The sequence below is a fragment of the Brassica oleracea genome, chromosome C2, assembly GCF_000695525.1.
Source record: "Brassica oleracea var. oleracea cultivar TO1000 chromosome C2, BOL, whole genome shotgun sequence".
Classification (NCBI taxonomy): Eukaryota; Viridiplantae; Streptophyta; class Magnoliopsida; order Brassicales; family Brassicaceae; genus Brassica; species Brassica oleracea.
The window spans coordinates 47,602,686-47,607,972 of NC_027749.1; positions in this window are offsets into that span (position 1 = coordinate 47,602,686).

A 5,287-nucleotide genomic window follows, 5' to 3' on the forward strand; every position below is an offset into this window, starting at 1 on the left:
AAAGGTGTTTGATGAAATGCCTGAGACAACTCTCCTAGGCTTTTAGTATACTTTGCCAAAGACATTTGTTGTTAAAGATGCTAAGATAGCTAATAGACTTGTTAGTAATGATTGCTTTCATATTATTCAACCAAAGACATTTGATGTTTGAGATATGTTAGCAAATGAGCATTCATCTAGACATAGAGCTTGCTTAGAATTGTGTCTAGGCTTAAGGTTGATAGTTTGATTGATCATTTGCCATCCTAGCTTAGTTCGATACTTGATCACCCAAGGTCTAATCCCTATGCCCATGAGTTCTCTTTTCCCTTAGTCAAGAAAGTATCATTTTGTTATTGCTTTCTAGTTTTAGTCATAGCTTAAAACTCATCTAAATCATTGGTTGCGCTTAGATTAAGTGAGTACTTGCATTCTCGGTGCTTTGATATCCCTCAGAACCGGTTCGACAATCTTTTATACTACAACATTTGTCTTAGGAGCCTTGAAAACTCTTAACATCAATAACTAATTCATCTAAATGGCACAGCTAGATGGCCAAGACTAAACGGACATATGGCGAAAGTTCCAGTTGGGACTCTTTTTACCACTAGACCAAAACGCTTAATCACATATAAATTGTGTATGTACATAAGTGAATGAAGTGACGTTGAAAATTTGGTTTATTAAATTTACCTGTTGCCAATAAGGGAATGCAACTTGAAGATGGTGTCTTCTTCCTCGGCTGTGATATTGCCTCTTTTCAAGTTCATTCTCAAATAGTTTATCCACCTTAGTCTACAGCTCTTTCCACATCTCAACAATCCTTCACATTTTGTTATTGTTATTGGACTATGTAGAAATTGAAATCAGTTTGTTCTATTAGTTAAAATTTATAATCAAAATATAACATACACAAGTTTCTTTAAGGATTGTCACATTTTTCATTTTCATTTTTCCATGCATCAACTGCTTCCATCTTTATTATATTTGCCAGGTTATAATGTAAGAAACCCGTAAAACTGAAGAAAGAGAACGTCATGGTCATTAGCTTTTATAACAACTTAAAGAACTTAGTTATTTTTCGAATGTCAAAATTAAATAAACGTACAAAATTGCGATCATTTCTATGTTAAGAAAGTATAAAGTCTGGATATTCAAAGATATACATACCAGCTTTCTTAGGCAATGACCGCCAAGAACCTTCACCGTTGAGGTCCATCTCCCTCTCTTCAGCCCTATTTTCTCGCAACAAGGAGCCTTTCCCATATCTTTTCAATATCTTTTCTAAAAGAGAGAAGAGAGAAGAACAAAAAACAACTTTTGGACCTTTGAGTGAGAGAGGTGGATGAGTGAAAGGAGAAACAGTCCAGGTGATTAATATAGAGAGAGTACAGAAGTGAAAGATTAAAGTTAAAAAATACGTCGGGTAGGTGAAGGACCGTGAAGATGCAAAGATACGACAAACGACTTGAACCAGTTGAAAATATAGTGATTGAGTGATTGAGACGTAGTTGAGTAGCTGACTCGAAAAATGGAGCTGTAACTGAGTTGGAGCTAATCTGAAAATTATTTGGGAGCAATTCAGAGATTTACTTTGGAGAAGAAAAAACTTATCAAAGAAGATTTTCAAAAGATTCAGTAGAGTTTTATCAAATATTCTAGATATTTTAGAATATCTCTTGTGGGCTAAGATTAGCCAATTCATACTAAATATAAGTAGGCTATTTAAAACCGTATACTAGGTTTTATCACTCATATATATTTGTATTATGGCATAGTGGGTTTGTATAATTTGTTAGGTGAGTGAAAACACGAAGATATAGGAAGAGAGGTTCTAAGGTCTAGTACTCATATTAGGGTGTGTGAAGCTAGTACCCCGAGTCAAGTAGCTATTGATCTTATTGGTTGTTCTGTTTAAAGAGATACTCGTAAAATTACTGTACAAAAAATATACTAAATACACATATTTTGTAGAGATAACCTATACTGTAATTTGTGTTATAGCTCTGGATATAGTTCTTGCATTACAGAAAAAATAACGTTGAGGTGGAATTAAAAGTCATGTTTTGTGTCCATCCCCAAAACCATTGCATAAGAAACACTCCACGTACCTCTCCTAACCTTTGGTCTAGGCGTGGGCAATCGGGTGACCATTCGGGTTCGGATCGGTTCTAATCGAGTTTCGGTTTTTCGGGTTTACAAAAATCAGCCCCAATCGGGTATTATAAAAGTTCTGTTCAGTCTCGGTTCGGGTTTTGTCGGGTTCGGGTCGGATTCTGTAGCACATCCTAAACCCGGCTAAACCCATTTAATCTTCGGGTTCGGTACTAAACTGGGTTTTGGTTATCCAAACTACTCATACTACCCGAAATACCTATTATTACCCGAAAATATGAACCTGTTATCTTGTTTCATGAAACACTTATAGACTCTTGATTGCTAAAATATAAATACAATACAAAGGACACAAACTGAAACACACTTCGAAAACTCAATCAAAACATGCATTACACAAACACAACTATCTCAAAATGGGGACGAAGACTAGAACAAATACTCAACGGAACAGTTGCAATAGTGAAAATAAAACATAAAAGAACTTTTATTAAACTTCAAAAGAAAGCAAACTTGTTCATAATGAACCTTAAAAGCACATCTCTAATAAGATCAAAGTTGAAATAAAAAGCAAAGCCAACACCAAAACAGAAACAAAAAAACTTCCAAATTCCAAAGCAATCTTCAGTCTTCAATCCTCACACTCCCAAACTCTGAAGCGACAAACAAAAGCTTGGGTAAGTACACCAACAATCAAATGAAATGTTAAGAGAAACTAAGATAAATAATACATACCTTTCTCAAGCTTGTCTAGCTGCTCAACTTTAGCTAAAATCTGCTCATTTGTTTGGACTTTTTCAGAGAACTTAATATCAGCTTTCAGCCACTGCTCACTGCACATCAGAACCTCGATCAAGTAATGGGTTAAACAGCTCCTATATGGTTCCAAGATTCTGCCACTTGTGCTAAAAGCACTTTCTGAAGCCACTGATGAAACCTGCATCACAAGTAAATCCTCAACTCAGCTAAGCACTCTAAAACAAAAACAAAAAATTCACTAGCAACGTAAGAACAAAAGTAATGAAACATGCATCGCAAATAAATCCCTCGCCATCTCTGCTAGCACAGGAAACTTAATTTTGTGGACCTTCCACCAACCGAGTATGTCAAACTCGAATCCCATCATAAGCTTCTGATTCTCAACAGGTTCCTTTAAGTACATCTCCAGCTCATCCCTTGGCTCATTTCCTGAATCAGCAACAAGATTCTTGTACTCGGAGTCCATTCTCAAATACCCAAAGTCTTCAACAACCAACTTTAGCCTGTCCAAATGATCCTGACTCTCCTGAACAGCCACAGTCTCAGTCTGCTTCGCCTGAGATGATTCACTATTAGCCCCTTTGAACCGGCTAGAATACTCGTTGAACATCCTTGTAAGGAGATCAAGCACAGAGTCACTCATTTCTTTGGCTTCTGTACTGTCTTTTCCATACAGTGTCTCAAAACAGAAGCTTGGGTAAGTCATCTTCTTCCTGGGATCGATTATTGCTGCGAGAATCAACATCCTGTTCACATTCTTCATGCCATCCCAATACTTCAAGAACTTCTGCAACATGTCTTCAGCTTTCAACTTCAAATCCAGGTCTAAATTGCAAGCCAATGCATTGAGATTCCTCTCAATTGTCACAATCTCACCATAGCATTTGTAGGAGTTCACCTTTGAGGAAGCTGAGACAACTAAAGTGCTATTATAAAAGATGACCAGGAACCTCCTTAGCTTCTCCACAGCATTCCAGTCACTAAGACCAGGCGGTCCACACCTCTTAACACCATTTTCTACTTCTAAAAAGTAGTCATTGTACAGTCTATCCTCTGCTTCCATCCTATCAAACGCCACTCTGAACTGCAAGGCTCTTGATAACATGAGAAAGGTTGAATTCCACCTAGTCTTAACATCCATCGGGAGACTTCCTCGTGTCATCTTTCCAGTAGTAACCCTTTGGTCAAAGGCGTTTAACCTATTGGTAGAAGACCGGACATACTGGACTGCATTGCGGATTGCCAACACATTGTCGCCTAAATCACCTAGACCCTCCCTAGCTATCAAGTTGATAATGTGTGCACAACACCTCATATGAAGAAAGTTACCATCTAAGACCAAAGCATCAGGCGAGACTGACCTAAACTGACTATGGAAACGCCTAAGAGCAGAGGTGTTAGCAGTGGCATTGTCTACCGTAATGCAAAACAGTTTCTCAATTCCCCAGTCAGCTAAGCACTCTAAAAGAACTGTGGAAATCGTCTGACCTTTATGATCCATGACCAGTTTGAAACCAAGGATGATCTTCTTCAGCTACCAAGTCGGGTCAACAAAATGTGCAATTACAACCACGTAACTTGCACCTGTAAATTTTTTAAAAAAACAATGCTATTAGTATAAATAAAAAATGAGATTGTTTTCACTTTTCAGAAAAGAAAGAACCTTACCTGTCACTTGAGAAACCCAAATGTCAGTAGTGAGGGAAACTCTTTGTTTGTTAGTGTGCAAATAATTCTTCAATGCCTCTTTCTTCTTCAGAGACATCTCCACAATGTCTCTAGTGGCAGTTCGCCTTGAATGAGGTTTGTAAAGGCTCACCTTCACGCAAATATAAAAAAAAAATTAACATTAGTTTCATAAATCAGAGAAATAATGTACAATTCAACACTTTACCTTATTGCAGAAATACTTCCATCCTGTACTGTCTACGAAAGACAGAGGCAACTCAGCTAACACCAATAGCTCATTCGTAGCTTCTCTGACAACTTTCTCAGGTACCTTTGATGGCTTCAAACTCCCTTCATCATCGATGGAAGTTTGACTCTTTCCTTTGCTGATTAAGTGCGCCTGGTACTCTTTGCAGATGAGCAGGTGCTTCTGGAGATTGGAAGTTCCTGATTTTGTTGCACATGAAAACACCTTCTGGCAGTAGTGGCAAATGCACTTGTCACGGCTCTGCTTTGTCCTGGTGTAATGATTCCAGACATCTGATCTTGGCACAACAACTTTTTTCACCTTTTTTGCCTCAGGACTTTCTTCGCAAGGTGTACATGTCTCCTTCCTCTTTCCACACCTATCTGGTGTTTCAAAGTTCTCGTATTCAACCCCATCTTGCTTGTCAGCTCCACTGTTTGTGTTCTTGAATGTTGATGAAGCCATTTGCTAAGAAATGACAAACAATAGTTAGATTAAACAAAACAAAACAGACAAGAC